The sequence below is a fragment of the Gopherus flavomarginatus genome, chromosome 24 (genome assembly GCF_025201925.1).
Source record: "Gopherus flavomarginatus isolate rGopFla2 chromosome 24, rGopFla2.mat.asm, whole genome shotgun sequence".
Classification (NCBI taxonomy): Eukaryota; Metazoa; Chordata; order Testudines; family Testudinidae; genus Gopherus; species Gopherus flavomarginatus.
Genome location: NC_066640.1, coordinates 8,628,173 through 8,648,998, shown reverse-complemented (window position 1 = coordinate 8,648,998; position 20,826 = coordinate 8,628,173). Strand labels below are relative to the sequence as shown.

At 56.0% G+C, this 20,826-nt stretch overlaps 1 long non-coding RNA gene across 1 annotated transcript; it reads right to left on the bottom strand.

Annotated features, from left to right (window-relative positions):
* Positions 1-1,972: 1,972 nt before the first annotated feature.
* LOC127040281 (uncharacterized) lies at positions 1,973-15,724 on the bottom strand. The gene is made up of 3 exons (XR_007771416.1): positions 15,571-15,724; positions 4,059-4,146; positions 1,973-2,772 (listed from the first exon to the last, which is right to left on the bottom strand). It is a non-coding gene; the product is annotated as an uncharacterized LOC127040281 (long non-coding RNA).
* Between the last annotated feature and the right edge of the window lie 5,102 nt (positions 15,725-20,826).

The window sequence follows — 20,826 nt, the reverse complement described above, 5'->3', positions numbered from 1 at the left end:
GGACATGATGGTCCCTGCCCCATAGAACTTCCGCCCTAGAGTGGCTGCCCCACACTCTGCCCTCGCCTGTAGCTTGCATCCCAGCCCTGCTATCTGTGCCATTCGGGTTTGGCACCCGCTTTGCCCTGTGCAGGGGGCAGGGAATGGCGATCACAGAGGAAAGGCTGATGAATTCGCCTTGGCTTTGTGAACACAAACAAGAATTGGCAAGGGTTCACAAAACCCTCACAGGGCCACTCTTCCTTTGTCCAAACACAAAGCCCACTCCAGCTGCCCCTCGCTCCACCGGAGCAGCCCATGGTCCTCAGTCGACTGACGGACCAGGCCTGGGCTTTCATGTATATGGCGCAACACTGTGTGGCTCCTAGGACAGGGCATTGGGTTGGGGCTCAGGAGGCTGAGATCCTCAGAGGTACATAGGCTCCTAACTCCCAGTGAGATCAATGGGACGTGGGCACCCAAGTGAACCCCAGCATCTGGCCCAGATCCGTGTCAATGGGGCAAAGCCGTTATGGAACCGGCAGTGACTGAAAAAGAGCTGATTGGCTAGACAAACTGTCAATCATCCAGCAAGACAAGGGTGGGACTTCCTTTCTCTGCAAAGGCTTCTGGGTAGGGAAGCTGTCTATAAAATCCCTGGCTTGGGGCTCAGTTAGGGAGCTGGAGTTGTGAGGTTGGTGAGGCAGGTTGGTGGGACCTGCTGGAGGCAGCTGGAGCATGGTGGATGAGTGAATGGAGTGATGTCAGATTATGGAACAATATCCTTTGTTGTTCTTTTGTTTGTCAGTTATTTGTGGTTTTTTTGCCTAAACCCCTCTGCACTGGGGCCCACCTGCAGGTTTGTTTGGGCCGCCTACTGCTGTGCTCTGCTGTGGCCTCCCAGTGACATCCAGGGGAGTTAGGTGCTGAGATCCCTTTGCGGGACTGAGCCTGTCCCAAATCTGCCATTGGCCTCCTGGGTGACTTTGGGCAAGTCCTTTCCCCCTTTGCTGTGCCTCTGCCCCACCCCTTTGTCTGCTTAGACTCCAAGTTTTTGAGGGGCTAGGGCTGTCTCTCACCACATGGCTGTGTAACACCTTGGGGCTATTGAAGTATAAATCCTAGTGCTAATAACAACCAGAGTGGATGGCACCTGCAGCGGGAAGGACTTCCAGCAGGAGATCTTTAAGAAGCTGGAGGATAGGGAGCTGCGGATGGCAGGCAGGTGCTCCCTCTCCAGCCCTGGAGACTGGGACTTGGAGGCTACTTGGTTAGAGAGGTTCTGCCTCCTGGCTGTTCTCAGCACCAGCTTTGCCTCACAGCACGACTGAAAGCCAAGCCAGCGCGTATGCCTCGCGGCCAGTGCCTGGCTGCTGTCCCCCCATAGCGCAACACGGGACATTAGCCCTCCCGCCCTTGCAAACAGGGAGGAGGTGGAGAGAAATCTGGACCTCAGCAGAAGCTATGCATGTTGGGCTTCTTTGGAAGGATGCACCAAAAAATGTCAGGCAGGCAGAGGAGAATGGGCTACAATCCAGCAGCCATGGAATAGAATAAATATGCTGATATCCTACTGGAGAGCAGTAGCTCCAGAGGACTTTCTCTGTCCATCCCCACATGTACTTCTCTGTCTAACCATCACCAGACCATCTGCAGGGAATGCTTTGTCCTGATAACACCCCAGGGGAGGCAGAGTGGAGTTAACACAATCAGAATGTGCCCAGGACATGAGGTGTGATGCCTCGCAGGATTCACTCCCCATCCCTGTCCCATATCACCCCTCACTCCCCGGAACAGCTTGGACACCTGCAGGCCACTCCTCCCTGCGCCCCCAAAGCTGAAACTCAGGATCTCGGCCTTCCTGTCTTACAGGAAGTGTGATGGGATCTTTACTGACCCTGAGTCCCTTATGGGAAGAATGGCAGCACCGTGCCCCCTAGGACCGCATGGGGCCTCAGTACTGGCTCAGAAGGGGGCACCACTTTTCCCTGTCAGGCTCAACCAGGCCTGATGCTGCTTAGCTGGGGAGCTCCTCTAAGGCTGGTCCTGACCCTCAGGCCTCATTGGGGAATGCATGTAATGACACGGGATCCTCTGTAACCTGATCTATTTTGAGGACCTCAGTAACTCAGCTGGAAGCTAGGGGTGTGTTGCAGGAGCAGGGAGGGTCTATGGCCTGCGACGTGCAGGTCAGACTATTGATCATGATGGTCGTGTCTGGCCTAATCAAGGCCTGGGAATGGGGCCTCGAGCAGAGGGATGCTAACGGGAGCCACCACGGTAGGGCAGGGCACTGACCCAGCAAGGGGTGTCAGAGCAGTCAGCATGGCGGCAGAGGGGGAGGCCACTATCCCTGTTGCTGGAGTTATCTCTGCCTAGCACAGCTCTGGTATCTGCTGCTCCCTGCAGGTCTGTGTCCTGGCTAGGGGCTTACCGCCCTGAGGCTGGCTGGAAGGATGGGGAAAGATGCCTTGACTGACCGGCTGGAGCCGGGGGGCGGTGGGCTGACTCTGTGCCTTCTCTTCCATGGAAGGTGTCTCTCTTCTCAGCCAAAGGTGGTTGGCAGGTCGCAGTACTGCAGGGACCTTTTCCTAGGGGATCAAGCCAGTTCTTGGGCCTGATCCAGGACCAGATCCCCACTGGTGCAGCAATTCCTATGCGAGTTGGTGGGCCCCACCAGCTGGAGCTCAGTGAGAGTTGTAGGTGCTGAGCGGGTCCCTAGCACCTCGGGATTCGGCTCTGTAGGTTGCATATCCCCCATCCGGAGATCTGGTGGCTTCCCAGTGCTGAGAGCTGTAGATGGAAGGAACCGTTCTTAGTGCACTAGGCTGGAATCCCCGAAGGCTTGACTTAGTTCACGAGCGGGAAGGGCGCTGTACCGACACTACGAGCGGGGACCTGCCCACGTCCTTGGAGTATCGCTCAGTGCACAATGAACAGCAGCGGGGAGCCGAGGGGCTGAGCTGGGGCAGGACAGATCCAGCAGGGGCTGCTGCAGGTCAGGCTGGGATGCATCAGCAGAGCTGTGTGGGGAGCCCAGGGCTGGGACAGCAGGGAGGTTGTGAGTCAGCATTGGGGTGCACTGGCTGGGATGTGTGGGGAGCCCAGGGCTGAGACAGCAGGGATGTTGTGGGTTAGGATTGAGGTGCCCTGGCAGGGATGTGTGGGGAGCCTAGGGCTGGGATAGTAGGGAGGTTGTGGGTCAGGATTGAGGTGCCCTGGCAGGGATGTGTGGGGAGCCTAGGGCTGGGATAGCAGGGAGGTTGTGGGTCAGGATTGGGGTGCACTGCCAAGGATGTGTGGGGAGCCCAGAGCTGGGATAGCAGGGAGGTTGTGGGTCAGGATTGGGGTGCCCTGGGAGGGATGTGTGGGGAGCCCAGGGCTGGGATAGCAAGGAGGTTGTGGGTCAGGATTGGGGTGCACAGAGACAGGACCAAGTAAACCTAGAGTAGACCATCCCTGACGGGTTTGTCCAGCCTGACCTTAAAAACTGCAGTGACGGGGATCCCACCACCTCCATGGGAGCCTGTTCCAGAGCTTAACAACCCTGAGAGTTTAAAAATTTGTCCTAACATCTAATCTAGGTCTCCCTAAATCGGTGCTGTGGTCCATCCAGGCGCGTGCACTGGGATGCTGCAGCTGTGGGTCCTATCCCTAGATCGGCCACTGACCTGCTGGGCGACCTTGGGCAAGTCTCCCCGAGGTGGGTGTAGATTGTAACTCCTCGGGGCAGGGAGAAGCTGGGGGGCGAACCGCCTCCAGAGAGCAGCCTCCTGGCCCACACTCGCTAGGGCTGGCGTAAGCCCCGGACTGGGAGAGTTTATTGCCCTGCCAATCAGCAGGAACAGGCACGGCCCGCCAGCCTCGTTTGCTGGCTGCATTACAGCGGAGAGGAGTCCTGGGCAGGGCCCTGCGGGAGGCTTGGGGGATTGACACAGGCTCCTGCCAGGTCTGTGAGCCTGGCTGGGGACAGGGGTATGGAAAGGAGTCCTGTAGTGTTCACAGGACCTGAGGGGGAGGACGGGAGCGTGCACTGCCAGGGGGAAAGGCAAAGGGATACAAGTCTGAGCATTACCCACCTCTGAGACGGGGCCCCAGCGGCTGAACTTCAGGGGCCAGGAGGACGCTGCATCTGTCTGGTAGAGAGACCTCAGTTGTCCTCAGCTCCTGCAGTGGGAGAGGAGGAAGCAGAGGGCTTTTTCGGGGACACCATCTACCAGGTGCCTTCAGCAGGCCCCTCACCATGGCCCCTGGGCTCCCCGCTGCCGGCCACCAGGACTCTTGTTTTGCATCAGTCCAAACCGTCTCCATTTCGGACGTTGGTTTTCCCTGAGCAAGGCGGTCAGGAGCACAGATGGAGACGCTACCAGCAGCTCCCCGTGGGCCAAGTTCAGAGCATTGGGCCCTGTGAAATATAGGCCAGGTAGCGAGGGGAGTCCTCAGTGTGCATCTAGCATCAGGGAGAAGGGGAGCCCCAGATGTCCCTAGGGGGCCCCAACAGGTGAAGCCAAGAACTGCAGAGCCTGACTGGGCCAGACTAAACCTGGGTTTCTCTTCTGCCTCTGCCTGGATGGAAGGAGACCAACCAGTAGGAGTCAAGGGAGCTCAGCACTGTGCTGGGGACACCTGGAATTCTGCAGGATTAGGCCCATAGGGGGTAGGCAGTCTGATGTACAGTGCCCCACGTGGGGGGAGGGAGAAGCAGCTTGGGCCAGTCCCTTCGAGCCTTTGGCTGAAGCATCCAGCATCCCTAACCAGAAAAGGCCTCCTGGCCAGCAGAGGAAGCCGCCTCTGCCCCAGGTAGCCAGCCAAGAGCTAATGAGGTAGTCCCAGGCCAGGACCCCATTGTGCTAGGCACTGTACAAATCTGCAACACAAGGACAGTCACTCCCGCAAATCTGTATCTGCTGTGTACATGCACTTCCATGTCCTCGTTCTCTGGGGCAATCCACCTTTCTCCAGGGGAGCCCGCAAGACACAAACCCCCAAGGACCGCATGGCATCTCCATGGTGTCTGGCAACGTGCCACCAAGTGACAGTATTGGGGGGCCCCCCCGGTGCCCACTCAGGGCGACCTGGTGAGGCGTCAGTGTTGTGACAGGGTGAAGTCAGAGATGCCGTGTCACGGTGATGGTGTGATGACACGTGGTGATGCTGCGTCGTGTCAAGATGCAGTAGGGTGACGATGCAGAGGGATGTAATGGCATATGACAGCATCTCCCCGGGACACGATATGGTGCCCTGGCAGCATCCCATTCACACTACAGACAGGACTGGAGGGGACTTGCTGGGTCACTAAGTCCAGGCTCAGCTATCACAGGCTAGTCCATATGGGAGGGACCGTGCTGCTGGTGTCCAGTGCTGGGAGACATGATGGCTTTATCCAGCAGGACAAGGAGTCCAGAGCAAGGCTGGCCTTGTCGATGAGGGACCCAAGAGATCTCATCCACAGACTTGCCATGTGCCCTTGAGAAAGCCATGTGGTTGCTCTGTGCCTCAGTTTCCCCACCTACAAAACAGGGCTAATAATCCTTCCTTCCTCCACCTTTAGCCTTCCTTGGCTATTTAGGTTTGAGGCAGGGAGCACAACTATAGTACAATTAACCGGACGGGGGTGCCCCGGCCCCCGTGCCTGGGTCATGGCTGGGTGCATGGTCTGTTCTTCGTCCTGCCGGGCTGGAAGATGGAAGTGATGCCGCTGCGTTTTCCACGTGGAGCGTTAACAGAGCTGCGGCTGGGCCCAGGCCCCTCTCTGGGCTCGCGGAATCCCTGCCCTGCTCCCGAGCTCACTGTCCAGCTGCTGCTCTGAGTTACAAACGCAAAGGGAGTGACAGGCAGCGTTCGGAGATCCTGGCTGGGATCAGAGCCTAATTAGCTGCAGCCTCTGCCTCCCCACTCCCCTGGGAGGGGGCTGGAGAATGGAACAACTTGGTTGGAATTATCTTGATTTTTCCAGCTCTCTCTCTCCTATTTTCACTCGGGTCTGTTTATTCCCCTTCCCTCTCAGACCCTCAAGCACCTCAGGGCCCTTCGTGGGAAGGCGCCAGCTCCCAAGGAAATGCATCTGCACCACTCACCTGGCCAACAAACAGCGTCTCCATTTCCCAGTGCAAACCCACCTCCCCTACCCATGGAGTGGGTGGAGGCATTGAAAGGGGACGCTGCCGGGAACGGTGTGGGAGAGCCAGCTGTGTGGGAGCCCCTGGCTGCTGGAGTCCTAGCCAATGCCAGCAGGGGGCGCTTGTCAGGAGCAGGGCAGCAGTGCTTGCTGGGGGAGGAGGTCCTGGCTACTCCAGTTCTAGTTTTCCCACGCAGGGTGTGCTGCAGGGGCAGCTGTTGGCTATGCAAGCCCCAGCCTGTTGCACCAAGGGGCGCTGTAGGGAGCGGGGCAGGAGCACTGGATGTGGGGGGCCAGTTCCTGGCTACTCCACTCCTGGCCTCTCCCAGCAGGAGGCGCTGTAGGGAGTGGGGCAGGAGCAACTGCTGCAGAAAAGAGGTAAAAATGCCTCCCTAGAGAAGCGACTCGCCCCTTGAGAGGGCGTCCACCATCACTGGCCCCTGGCTGGGTGGGGACGGACAGCAGGAGGTGCTGGGAGGGGGCCAGGGGGCGGCCCTGGTGACATCCCCAGCAAAAGCTGGCTCAGCCCTCACCAGCCGATGCTTAATTGGATGTGCAGGATCCACTGGCAGACATCTGCTCCCAGGGAGTGCAGGGAGGGAGCCATCAGCAGCTACTTAGGAAGGAAGCAATTAGCATGGGGAGGGTGGAATGTTGTTCTCTAGCAGGGTGGTAAGTGCACAGCTGGGGCAGAGGCAGACAGGGAGCGCAGGGGGCATAGGCTCAGCAAAGGGTGAACTGAGGGCTCTGCCATGGACCTGGAGGAGCCGTAAGCACACGCCAAAGCTCTTTGCTGATGCAAATCTTCCCAGTTGAATCAGGCCTTAATTCCCAGCCCAGCCCCTTCTTCTGCCCCTCCTCTTCCCCCCCCCCTCCCCGGCCTCTGGCTGAACCCAAGGCTGAGATCCTGGCCCCATTGATGTTAATGGTGCTAGAATTTCACCCCAGATGCCACGTGTCCTTGTCCAATCCCCTACCCACTGGGTCATGCTGCTGCCTCATCTGAGACTGGCCCAAGTGACTTTGCTCCCTCCCCCCAAAGCAGAACTGGAGCTCCTTTGAGTCAAGCCATGGGCCGGGTCCTGTCTGGTGCAGGAATAGCAGGGGTGAGCAGGGAGGTGTGTTCCCATGGGATAATGAGCAGTAGATAAAAAAGAACATGGGCTTTACATGCTTCTCCATACATGTGGGTGTATGGCCATGGACTGTGCAGTGAGGCCTGTGTTAGAATACATGCAAAACAGGTGATGTTGTTATGACTATGTGTGTGTCACATCTGGGGGATGTACATTGCAGGTAGTGTGTGTGTGTTCATACATGCAGGGGTGAATCTATGCATGTTACCTGGGGATGTAGGTGTGCGAAGCATGTAACACATCATTGCACATGCTGTGTGGATATGCACACAGGAAGGGTCTTCCCCCATGTAGCATGTGTGGGGATGTAAGTGTGCCAAGTAGGTCACACGTGAATGTACGTGTAATTTGATGCGTGTAGTGTGTGTGTAGGGACCCGGGTATGGAGCTGGTTGCATGCGCATGCAGGATAAGGCATGCCGATAGGAATGGGAGCTTATGCACAGCAAAAGCTGCTGCGTGTTGGTGACCCAAGAGCCATCCAGGCTCCCCAGGCGACTGCTCCAGGCCCTGCTCCGTCCCTCTCCCATTACTGCATGCAGATTGCCGATCAATGCTATTGATTCCCTTCCTCAAAACTACCTCACTGCTGCCTCCCGTCCCAGCCGGGAGCAGCTGTGCAGTGCCCGCACGCTGGCCTGAGCCACCCCACTGCACTGGGAGCTGGGGAGAACCTGCCCCACCCATTCTGCCAGGGACCGGCTGGGACAGACTGCAGTCCTGCACCAGGGCCCCTGTGCTTCCTGAGTCCCCCCCTGGCACTGCCAGAGCAGCTTTGCAGACCCAGCGGGTTCAGGATTCAGCTCCCCTCCTGAATTGGGGGGCAGGATTCTCTAATTTGACCCTCTGTGTCTGCAAGGGGCAAGGGCACCGTGCCAGCTGCTCTCCCTGCTTCTAGCATCCATGCAGCATGGTCACTTGTGAGAGCAGCCCCAAGAAGGGCTGCCCCACCTCTGCTGGGCATGGGTGTGCTCTTGGGGGCAAGGGACATTACAGCGGGCCCAGCAGGGCACCCCCCAAAGGGTGATGGGGGGGGAGGACACCTCCTGTGCCCCCAAGTTTCAAGTGGCCTGGGCAAGTTGGAGGCACAGCTGATAACACAATGCCGCCCTGCAGAGCTGGGATGCCAGGCTGGGCTTGCCTAAGGGGAAGATGGGCGTTAGATCCCCAGGTCCTCATGGAAATCCAGTGCGAGTCGGTCCCTACGGAGAGCCCAACCCAGCGGCTGAGCAATACCTGCACAGACTCCTTGCCTCTGTTACCCACAGGGAGATTCCATCAGAGCCCCTCCGCTGGCAGACCAGTCACCCTGCAAACCGGTTGGCCTCTTGCTCTGCTTCAAAACCTAGTGGCCAGCTGGGGGCAGCAGGAACCCCCTGGAATCCACCTGAGCAGGCTCTGACCGAGTTCCCCTTGGTGGGTCGCTGGCAGCGGAGGGGGCTGGTGGGCGTCCCATGCTGCATCCAGGCAGTTGCCTCTTGCAGGCTCTGTCTTTGCATCCCCTCCCCTGGGGATGTGCGGGTCCCAGGGCTGAGCCAGGCAGAGAGTCACTGCTGGGGTTTGGGGGGGGTGGCGGGGGGGAGAGCATGAGACCAGATTGTCAGCACCCAGCAGCTGCCACCCATCTCAGTGCTGGGGGGGGTTGGCCCTCATTTGCCACATGGGGTGAGAAGGGATCTTTGTTGTTCTCTGTGGGGCTGTTGGAGGCTGGGGATTCTCCACCGTTCTCAGTGGGACTTGCCGGGTGCTGCACCCTTCTCAAATGGGGTCCTATATAGCCCAGTCCTGCTTTTCAGCCTGGCCCAGAGATCGGCTGAGCTAGGCAGAGGTGGATTTGGCATGGGCGTACGGCTGCCATTTGCACAGCTTGGATTTCATTTCATCAGTCCCGAATGGCCCGGGAGAGTGGAGCATCTGCAGATCAGGTAATAGCCAAAGGCAGTGGGGGTCAGGGATCCCTGGCGGGCTGGTTCAGGGGTTCATTGCTGGAGCCCCGGGAAGGCCAGGGTGAAAGGAATGTGGGGATGGAGCACTGTCTGGGGACAGGCCCCAGGAAATACCAGCAAGTGTCTGAACAGTCCTGGCCAGCGCTGCTCTCCCAGGGATAACTCCTCACCATGTTTTATTCACAGGACCAATCCCTCCCTGTGAGTCACAGCCTGATCCTTTTGCAGTTAGAGATCGGGAACTCTTTTCTTTTCAATCTTCAGTGGCTCTTTATTGGCTGCAGGTCACCAGATATTAGCCTGCAGATAAGGCCCGACCTTTGAAACGCACAGCACAGCACAGCACATCTTCCACCTGCGCTGGGGGATTCCCATCCTGTCATCCCACCCGTGGCTTAGGGGCGACACGCACAGCTGCCATGTTATCGCCCACTCGACAGCACTTATTTGTCCTTCAGCCACCTTTCCTGCCTTGCTTGGATCTGTTGATTTCCTTTTGCTCTCTGTGCTCCCTCCCCAGACCCACTCTGTACCTGCCTTTCATCCGGGCCCTTGACCAGAAAGAAATGAATTGGGACTATCGCTGGTGAAGGGGTTAACTCGCCTTTCTTCTAACACTGAGACCAAAGGTTCCCTCCCCACACATGCCCCTGTCATCCATTCCCCCTCCCTGGGTTTGCAGAGCCCAGGTCCCTGGGGCTGGTCAGTTCTGCTCTGTCACCATCTCCTCTCTCTCTGCTCCCCGTCTGTCTCGCCTGTAATGGGAAAAGCACAGAAATGAGGTAATTTACAAGGTAATTTATGAGTCAATGGGCTCATCTGCTGCCTATAATCCTAGCTGGCAATTGTGTGTAGTTTATTTTCTCAGATGCAAGCTTAAAAATGGAAAGATGAAGCGCATGCACAGGATCTCAACAGTGTGGGCTGCTGGCGTTAATATTATGGTACCCAAGAGAGGCCCTGTTGTGCCAGGCGCTGCACAGCAAGAGAGTCCCTGCCTCAAAGAGAATGCAGGTTCAACAGACAAAGCAAACAAGGGTGGGAGGGGAAGTGACCTCCCTAACGTCACCCCCCAGGTTAGGGCTAGGACTAGCTTCTAAGTCTCCTGAATCCCCACCCAGTGCACCACCCTCTAGCCCACACTGCCGCAGGCTCTGCTAAGCTCTTTGCTTAGTGAATAGCCCGTTACAGATTTGGTTCCACTTCCTTGGAGCTGTGGGGTTTAATCACTGCCCTTCATTCAAAACAGCTGTAAAAACAATTAAGCTTTCTAGCAGCCCCAACCTAAAACTAAGGCCTGTGTGAGTCAGCCCAAGAATTGGAACTACAGGGGTAGAGGGCTTGGCTGGGTATTGGTCTGGGTAAAAGAGTGTGCGTAGGGGCTGCACAACCAGGAAGCGACTCAGCAGACGCACTGGAGGCAGGGACAGATGCAGGAGAGAAGCAGACAGACCCAGAGAAGGAAGGTGCAGATGCACCCAGTGTGCTGGCTGGAAGAGGCTTTTTTGGGCTGTGAGCACAGAAACCATCTCCCGTTGTTTGGTCCCCCCCGTGTTCAGGGAAACAGAACTTGGCACAGGCTTGGGAGATAAACAGTTTGCCTCAAAGGCACCTGACTCCAGCCTCGATTTCTTCCATCCGGAACCATTCACAGGATCCTGGATTTTTGTCTAGCTGCTCAGGTCAAAGGGGATAACAATCCACACGTATCCATAACACCATCAAACAGGCGGCCCCAGGCTGCCCCATTCACCCAACCCATGAAGAATCATAGGGTTCCTTTCCTGAAGGGCTTTGTGAGTGTTAAACGCACCGGTCACACCCTCCTCCTCACCCGCGGTCCTCCTGGCTGCCTTGAGGGTCAGGCACCGGCACTGGCCTCGGGGGCTCTGGGTACAGTTCCCGGTTCTGCCACGCACCCCCTTGGATGACCCCCCTGACTCCCAGTCGCCCTTTGCTGCCTTTCTGCTAGCAAAGCGCCCTGGTCTCCCTAAAGCCATTTGAAAATTGTTGGCAAGTTCCCAGCTGGAGGAAATTGACAGGAGCAAAGGGACTAGAGTGTTTCTTAACCCCACAGGCAGGGTCATGGCCCTGTCTGTGCCACTCCAGTCAGGGCGTACAGCCTAGCACTGGTGGTACCGGCCGCTACCCTGCTCCAATGGCCTCCAATTCCTAATAAGCCACTTCCTGCCTTTGCCTGCAGGCCGCCCCTTCCCTGTTCTGAGCAGCCAAACAAGCCCATAGCAAAGATACGAGGCAGTGCGGGGAGGTTCACCCCAGAATGCCAATGCGCCCATGGGCTTAATCATAGAATCTCAGGGTTGGAAGGGATCTCAGGAGGTATCTAGTCCAACCCCCTGTTCAAAGCAGGACCAACCCCCAACTAAATCATCCCAGCCAGGGCTTTGTCAAGCCTGACCTTAAAAACCTCTAAGGAAGGAGATTCCACCACCTCCCTAGGGAACCCATTCCAGTGCTTCACCACCCTCCTAGTGAAATAGTTTTTCCTAATATCCAACCTAAACCTCCCCCATTGCAACTTGAGAACATTGCTCCTTGTTCTGTCATCTGCCACCACTGAGAACAGTCTAGATCCATCCTCTTTGGAACCCTCTTTCAGATAGTTGAAAGCAGCTATCAAATCCCCCCTCATTCTTCTCTTCTGCAGAAGAAACAATCCCAGTTCCCTCAGGCTCTCCTCGTAGGCCATGTGCTCCAGCCCCCTAATCATTTTTGTTGCCCTCCGCTGGACTCTTTCCAGTTTTTCCACATCCTTCTTGTAGTGTGGGACCCAAAACTGGACACAGAACTCCAGATGAGGCCTCACCAATGCCGAATAGAGGGGAATGATCAATTCCCTCAGTCTGCTGGCAATGCCCCTACTTAGACAGCCTAAAATGCTGTTAATCTTCTTGGCAACAAGGGCAAACTGCTGACTCATATCCAGCTTCTCATCCACTGTAACCCCTAGGTCCTTTTCTGCAGAACTGCTGCCTAGCCATTCGGTCCCTAGTCTGTAACAGTGCATGGGATTCTTCCGTCCTAAGTGCAGGACTCTGCTTCGAGGCCTTCAGCATGCCCCGGGCACCCCCATAATGAGAATAGCAGTGATCTGGGCACTCCCAGCTCAGCAAGAGGGGATTTTCCTCCCCGACACCGAACCGACCCCATTGCTAGTTCATGGGCCTCCCATTCAGATCATCTGTCCCTCAGTTTACAGGCCAGCCGAAGGAAAGTTAAGCCAGGCAGCTGAGATAGCAGCAGGGGGTGAGGTGGGTTCCAGGGTGCCTGATGAATGCCTCTTATTACAGCTTTGAAATATAATTTCCATTTTTACACCTCTGTTTCTGTTTGCCTCATAAATAACGACTGCCTCGTAAAGGCAGAGAGGAGCATGCGCCCCCCTCCCGTGCCGGCTTTAATTGTAAACAGGGCAATCAATCCGCAAGGACAGCACCGACCGAGTTGCTGCCCAGACAAAGCCCGTCGCCCCCATGCAACAGGAGCTGCTGACCAGCCTCCTTCTGTGCAAACTCCCCCAGCCTGGTCCATCAACATCAATCTCTGAATCCCCTGCTGTCTGAGTCTGGTGCTACCCGTGCCACTAGTGTTCTGTCAGTCAGCGGTGGCTCCAGGCACCAGTGCTCCAAGTGCGTGCTGGGGGCGGGAAGCCACGAGGGGGGGCGCCCTGCCAGTCTCTGCGAGGGCGGCAGTCAGGCTGCCTGCGGAAGGTCCGCTGGTCCCGTGGATTCGGCAGCAATTCGGCGGCGGCTACGCCAAAGCTGCGGGGCCAGCAGATCTCCTGCAGGCAAGCCGCCGAAAGCCGCCTGATTGCCGTGCTTGGGGCGGCAAAAAAGCAAGAGCCACCCCTGCTGCCAGTGCTCCTCAATCCCGGCCTGCAGCCCTGCTATCCCAGTCCTTGCCCCCCTCCACACATACAGCTTTTACAGATGCTCCTCCATCCTGACCCCAGTTTTCCTGGTATATCAATCCAGGGTCCCCCCTGCTAGTGTCCCTCCATCCCAACCCGTAGCGCTATCTGCTATTTCAGTCCAGGGCTCGCACAGCTGCAAATGCCCATCTTTCCCAACTCACCGCTCGGCTGCCATTTCAGTTAGGGGCTCCCCCCACCCCTGCTCTGCTGGTGCCCCTTGATTCCAACCTGCAGCTTCCTCCCTTGCCCTCCAGCGTTCCACCCATTAGCTCACACTCCCTTCTCTAAGCATCCCGCCCTTGCCTTGCTCAAACCAGCCAGCGGCCAACCAACATATGCAAAGCACTCCCGACGGACACAGCCAAACATCCCCTGGACTGGAAGCTTTGGAAGATCTTGACTGGCAAGTTTCCCTTTCTGGGGTGTCCTCAGTGGTGGGGTAGGAGCTGTGAGGTCCCAGCGGTGGGATTCATGCATCAGGCCTCCAAGCAGAGCTAACGCTGAGAGCTCAAGCACAGCAGGGACCAGGCCAGGCCTGCAGAGGAGGAGCTGTCACTGCCGGAGGCACCGGTCATTGGAAGAGGCTGGGAGTTCAGGCCCGTTTACCCTGCCACCCAGGGAGATTTTAGAGCAAGCCAATTAGTTCCTTTCCCACTATATATATTTCCAAAAGGTCAAATAAAATCCACAGGCCATGAATAAATCTCTCCGTGCAGGCTGTGTACAATTATAGCCCTCCCGATGCTGCAGTTTCCAGACTGCCAGCCAAACTCAGACTTGGGCGGGTTTATATAACCATCACAATTCCACTTCGCATTTTTATATAACACCTTTCGGCCAAGGCTCTCCAGGCAGGAGGCAGCTTGTAACCATCTATCTCACCCTCCGCTGGACTGCGGCCACTTCTGGGGCAGAACACAGATGCTGTTAAACAGCCATCCTGCTGCGTCTTAGAGGAGTTGTTCAGCCAAGAAATGCAGCCGCTTCTGGGGAAGGGCCCAGCTGCTGTTTGAAAGCCACATGGCAACGCAGCATAAGCGTCGCTCACTCAGGACAGGTCTACGCTACAGACTTGCATCAGCTGTATGCAGCTAAGCCGCTGTCGTGCTTCTGGCGAAGACGCTTTCAGCCAATGGGAGAGAGTGCTCCCGTCAGCTTAGTTACTCCGTGAGAGGTGGTACCTATCTCCCGCCGACATTCGCTGGGGGTTACGGTCAGTATAACTACTCAGGAGGATGGATTTCCCACCCTTGAGCAATGTAGTTATGCCAAAGTAAGTGTGTAGTGTAGACCTGGCCTCAGTACTGAAACACAGCCACCTCTGGGATGCAACATGGCAGCTGCTTAACAGCCACCAAGCAGTTCTGCATAGGGACCACTCACCCACGGTTAATGCAGCCACCTCTGGGGTGGAAAATGGCAGCTGCTTAACAGCCACCAAGCAGTTCTGCATAGGGCCACTCACCCATGGTTAATGCAGCCACCTCTGGGGTGCAACATGGCAGCTGCTTAACAGCCACCAAGCAGTTCTGCATAGGGACCACTCACCCACTGTTAATGCAGCCACCTCTGGGGTGGAACACATTTAACAGCCGCCTAGCAGCAATGTGCCGCAGTTTTAGGATAGGGAGCAAAGAACAGTTCATTCAGTTGAAATAATGGGGAATTTAGGTCAGTGGAATGTAATTAACCTGACTGGAACTGGGCCAGGACACTGATATGAACAACCCCACCCATGCAGAAAAGTGCAGTGGGCTCTGTAGTGCCCTCTGGCACCACACTGAGACGAGCTCAGCACACGGAGTCACCAACACAGTTCCCTACTGAAGCCGGGGTCTCCTTGGCCATCTCCCATTCAAGCCCTGACCAGGCCTAGCCCTCCAACCACTGGCAGGGCCTCCCCTTGTGCTGACAGATATGCTCACAGTTTCCAAAGAGTTAATTTCTTCAGGGCTGAGAGAGACGGGGAGGCTGGTCCCTAGCGGGCTGTGGAGACTTCCACCAGGCAGCAGTGCCAGCCCATGGCCCATAGGGGGAGCCGTGCGTGTTCCAACTATCATGCCCCAGCACCGTAATCGGCATTAAGGTGGAGACTCATCCAGGGCCGCCTGGGGGGCGGGGGGCAAGTGGGGCAATTTGCCTTGGGCCCCACAGGGGCCCCCACGAGAATATAGTATTTTATAGTATTGCAACTTTTTTTTTAATGGAACGGGCCCCTGAAATTGCTTTGTCCCAGGCCCCCTGAATCCTCTGGGCAGCCCTGGACTCATCCAACTTCCCGGCTCGGGTAGAGCAAGGGGGGAGCTGATAGCTTTCTTCCTCCTCAGCTGGAGGCCTCACTCTGCTCCCTTAAGTCTGAGAGGAGATGCAGGTGGGGCCCAGGCTGGGGAGGATAAGACCCAAACCCAGGACTGCAAAGGAAACCAACCAGAGGAGGAGGCAGTGGGAATCTCCTACCTGAATCCCTTCCACAGCCCCGTCCTGCTCCCTGCAAGGTCTGGATGGGGGTCACCTTCCCAATGCCCCCTGGGGTCTCAGTTGTGGGGAGTGGAGCTGGCCCCTGGTGTGAGACGGCCCCTGGCCTGCTGGGGCCTCCACAATCCACGACCGAGGGGCTGAGCAAACCCAGTGGGACGGGGCTGTTCCAGCCAGTTTCACAAGCCACCAAGGACGGAGAGGAAACGGCGGAAGGAAGGGGATGGCAGGAAGGGGATGAGTGGGCATTTTCCGCAGGGCCCTATTTTGAGTACAGCGCGCCTGGAAGCCGCGGGGTGGAAATACAGCTTTGTAAAGACCGTGAGGCCGTTCCTAACCGGAGTCGGCTTTGTGCCTCGCCTGGCTGCCTGAGAGAGACCCAGCCGAGCTGTTTGCCTGGAAAGTAGATAAGCAACGGACCATAAAAACGGCTCCTGCATAGCTCATGGTTTCCTTCAGAGCTCCCTGTTTCATGTGAATGCTCTGTGTTTCTAGCACCCCTTCCAGCCACAAACTGTGACGGGCTTTGCCAGCGTTCGTTAGCCCGGCCTCACCACAGCCCTGCTACCGCATGACTTAGCACACCACTGCGATGCAGCCACCTCTGGGCCAGAGGGCGACAGCTGTCCACCTGCCACACGGTGATGCTTAAGGACCAGGCAGTGCAGAACACTCCTAGCCAGCTGTCATTGAGACAGGGATCTGGGGGAGGCAGGATGGCACCACCTGAGTGGGAATTCAGCCCAGACGGCAGGCCAGATAAGGAGCCCCTAGGACTTTCGGGGGCTGATCCCAGCTATGGCACTTCCAGCAGCCAAGCGCCCCCTAGCATCATGCTGGGGCATTGGCTTATTGCTGACTGAGAGTGAAATCTGCCCCTGGAGCTGGCCCTCTGCCCAGGAGTGGTTTGCACCCTCAGACAGACATTGCCCATTTCCCCGCTGCTCAGTTTTGGGAGGTCTCCCAGCATTGCCCGGCAGGGAAAGCCCCTCTCTGTTGCTGGGACATGGAAGAAGCAAGAAGGTCATGGTTTGGGGGAGAGAGACACCAAAGAGAGTGTGCGTGAGCACTCCCTGCTGGGGTGCAGCATTCCCCTGCCATGCATCCTCCCTGCCTGCCGAGACCTGGTCGCGCTCAGGGCATAGACAGAAGTGAGCAGCCAGGAGCCGTGTCCGTGTTGGTGTCTCTGCTCTTACAGATACAGGAGAGGGAGGCAGAGGAGAATCAGTGTTAGCCAGGAGACGGGGTGGGAATATGTTTTATTTTCAGGCACCAGAGGGGGATTTAAGAGCAGCAGAGAGCGCAGCTGTATCTATTTATATTGCAGTTGTGGCATTCAGTGATCACTTAGCACTTGAGCTGTTTGCTAAAGACCTGATTTATTCCATCTTCCATTTCAATTGGCTCTGCATTATATGAGCTTTATAGTGCTCTGCCCAGATGCTGTGTCTGGGAAGCTCAGCCCTTAAAGGCACCCCCGTACCACAGCAGTACCACCCACCGAGATCATGGCCCCATTGCATGCATCCACATAGAGAGAGGCAGGCTCTGCCCTGAAGAGCTTGCAGTCTAAATGGACAGGCCAGGCAAAGGGTGTGAAGGGAAACTGAGGCAGAGCAGGGAAGTGACTTGCCCAAGGTCATCTGGCAGGTCAGTGGCAGAGCTGGGAATAGAACCTAGGTCTCCCAAGTCCCAGCACAGTGCCGTGCCTGGGGGGAGAAGAAAATGAGATGAGCTATAAAGTGAGTAAGTGACAGGATCCTTTTAACATCTCCCTGCGTGGTAGGGGTGGCTGCGCTGATGCAAGTGGCTCAAGGTGGCTCGGCCGGGGGGGGAATATTAAAGGTCATTCTTGAAACAGATAATATAAAAATTAATTTTCTGCCGAGTGGTTTTTAGGGGTTTGACACTGGTGGAGTCTGACAGGGCTAGAGCCTCACGTTCAATGGCCCGAATGTGAGTGATATATGACCCCTCGCGCTAAGCCATGCGGGCGTGGGAGGCCTTCCAGAAATACCCTCTCCGAGTCTGTGCTGATCTGATGCCCCAAAGCAGTGCCAGGGGGCGCTGTGCTGCCAGAAGTGCCATTTCCAAAGCCAGCTGTGAAACCCAGGTCCGGCCCACCAGGGCTGCCCGAGGGGGGCAAGTGGGGCAATTTGCCCCACAGGGGCCCTCACGAGAATATAGTATTGCAACTTTTTCTTTATGGAAGAGACCCCCGAAATTGCTTTGTCCCAGGCACCCTGAATCCTCTGGGTAGCCCTGCGGCCCACCGCTGGCCACTGGGAATCCCAGGGCTCTTTCCATGAGAGTCAGGGTGGGTAGCCCTGGGGGTCTGAGCCAAAGGCAGCCATTCTGCCTCACTAAGATTCCTGTGCTGCTCGCCTGTCCTGACCCCGGGCAGCACCCCCTCTAAAGTGTGAGGCAATTTGGCACAGGAGCGAGGGCTGGAGTTCCTCTAGCGGTTTGGCCCTGACGGACAGTCCTTGCGGAGAAATCCCACCTCCAAAGATTGGGGGTGGCCACGCGACTAAAGCTTCCCCCCTTGTCTTCTGCAGGGGCAGGGAGTTCAATCCGTTGGCCACCAGTTGGAGACAGATTAGACTGCTAGCTACTAATAATACTTAGCATTCATCTAATGCGTTCTGTGTTCAAAGCACTGTGCAGATATTAACTAATTAATCCACCCAACACCCCTGGGGCTGGGAAGCATTAGCATCAACCATTTGATGAGCTATCGGACAAGACTTCATGGCGTTTAGGTATCCTTAAATTTATGGGGTCAAATCTCATTGGCTGGGTGAACTGGGCCCCATTGAGTAGCTGTTGTTCCGCTCTGGTTAGTCCAGGCCTCCTACAGACTGTGGGGAAGCCCGGAGCTCCCCCTGGAATTGGCCGTGACTCACCTACCAGTCACTGGCTGACGTCCGTGCAAACTGTTTCTGAGTTGGCAAAGCAGCAGCAACGTTTACATTTGGCCGTATGCTTCCAGCTCCATGCACAGGGTCTGCAAGCAGATGAATAAATAGATGGACTAGATCCAGGCCCAATAGGTAGTATCATAGGCAGTGCAGGTAATGACACCTCTAGTTAAGGTTGCCCAGCATTTGCCACGATATGATCCTGTTTTCAGTTGCTTACAGCTTTGCTAAGCTTTGACTGTTCAGGCTGAAATTTTCCATGGCAAATGTCAGCCTTGGGCTGACGGATTGATTGATTTTTGGAAAGCTTCAGCTAAAGCAGGCCAACTATTTCTAAAGGTAGGGGGGAAATACCTTGTTTTTCCCATATTCAAAAAAAAAATCTTCCAATTATTTCATGAGGCACTTTAGCACCTCTGTGCTTTGGAGCACGGATGTGAAATTTGGCAGGGAGCTCACCTTTTTGCCATCCCCATGAAAATCCACCCAGATCTGGCCCAGTTAGAAAACTCTCTCTTTGCACATGCTCAGAGAGTTAGCGTCAGGCAGCTAAATTCTCCGAAGAATCCGTCTACAATGAGCATGCTCCGTCCCCATCCAGCTCCTCCAGGCGTGTGGCTTCCCTGCAGAGTGGCTGACTGTGCTCCATCCTCAGGGTGGCAGGAGCTGAGCTGGACTCTTCCTGCAATAGCCCCGTCTGACTTCCAGAGGATGCCGAGGCATCGCATTCAGGCACGGCCAGTGGGGACGCCATCTCTCCAGTGCGCTCAGTGGCCCAGCCCCTTGCTGGCACGTGGAACCTAAGCTGTGGCTGGGGGAGGAGAGGAGGAATCTGCCTGACTCAAAGGGGTGAAGAACTGGGGGCTGGGGAAGAGATGCAGGGCAGAGGGACGGGGCGGAAGCAGAAGCAGAGGGGAACAGAAGACCCAAAGTGGAAATAGGCACAAGAAATGGCTAGGGATAGTCATGATGGGAGAAGGGCGTGAATCGAGGAGCGAACAGAAAAGGCGGCAGGCAGGTGTCGGGGGGAGGAATAGCAGCAGGAGGGGATAGGGGTGGGGGAAGGGGTGGATAGGAGCAGAAGGAAATTTGGAGGAAATAGGACAGAAGGGTCTGTAAGCGCTAAAGCACCCTCCTCTATAGAACATGGAATGAACTCAGGAATCCTGAGTGGCAACATTCCTCGGCTGTCAGCAAATAGCGGTGAAACCCCCCAGCAAAGCGTGTCTCATCTCTCTCTCTGTGCAGAACCGAGCCCTCCAAAGTTAGGAAATACTGGCATTCGGGTTGTCCGTGCAACCTTAATTCAGCCCTCTTGTGCATATGCTGGGCTGTAATGACACACTCTTTAATTACATGATCACAAGCGATTTTTTCCACAGGCCCCCTGCCTCAGTCAGTGCACGGGCTGGACCTGCTCTGGGGATGACTCAGGGCTGTGTACTGAAGCTGCCTCTTGGCGCCCCGAGTCGTTTTTGCAGAAGTTGGAAGTTGTGCAGTGAATGAGGCAGGGGACGGCAGGAAGGGAAAGGATTCCTCGCTACGGAGGCAGTGGAATGCTGTCCTGGACAACTGGGTTCCATCCCTACCTCTGCCACAGAGTTCCCGGATGGTGCTGGGCAAGTCATTTAGAGCAAACTTTTCACAGTGGCCACTGTGCGTTCCTCATTTTCTGGGGACCTAACCTGAGACGCCTTGGGTCTGACTTGCAAAAGTGTTGAGCACTCACAACTGCCGCTGAGGTCAACAGGGCACTGTGCTCTGAATAATGAAGAGCTGCCAAATGTTTTACAAAAAATCCTACACGTGTCAAACTAGGCCTCCAAAATTCCTTGGTAGTTTGGGCTTTAACGTCTCCGTTTCCCAGGTGTAAAATGGGATGATAATATGCCCTCACCACCCCGGGGTGTCACAACGATAAATTCATTCATGTCTGTAACAGGCTAAGATCCTCCAATGAGAGCAGCATGGAAAAGTCCACAGGGGAATGAATAATTCTGTATTCAGTGCAGGGCTTGGCGCTGGGCAGTGAATAATGCCTGGGGCCACGCACTGAAGCATGAGGATAAAAAGGAATATTGGAGAGATACCCATCAGTGAGCACCGTCCATCCTGAGCACTGAACAAAGCAGGGTCTGGGGGGAAAAAAATAGTGGGTATAATTAAAGACTAGATCACAATGCATATGCCCCAGACAGCTGAATTAAGGATGCAAAAGCTACCTTCATTCTGGCACTTCCTAATATCTGAGTGCTTGATTTTGCAACCTTAACATTCTTTGCATGAGGTTTGCTGTATGTAATAGCCATGCACATTA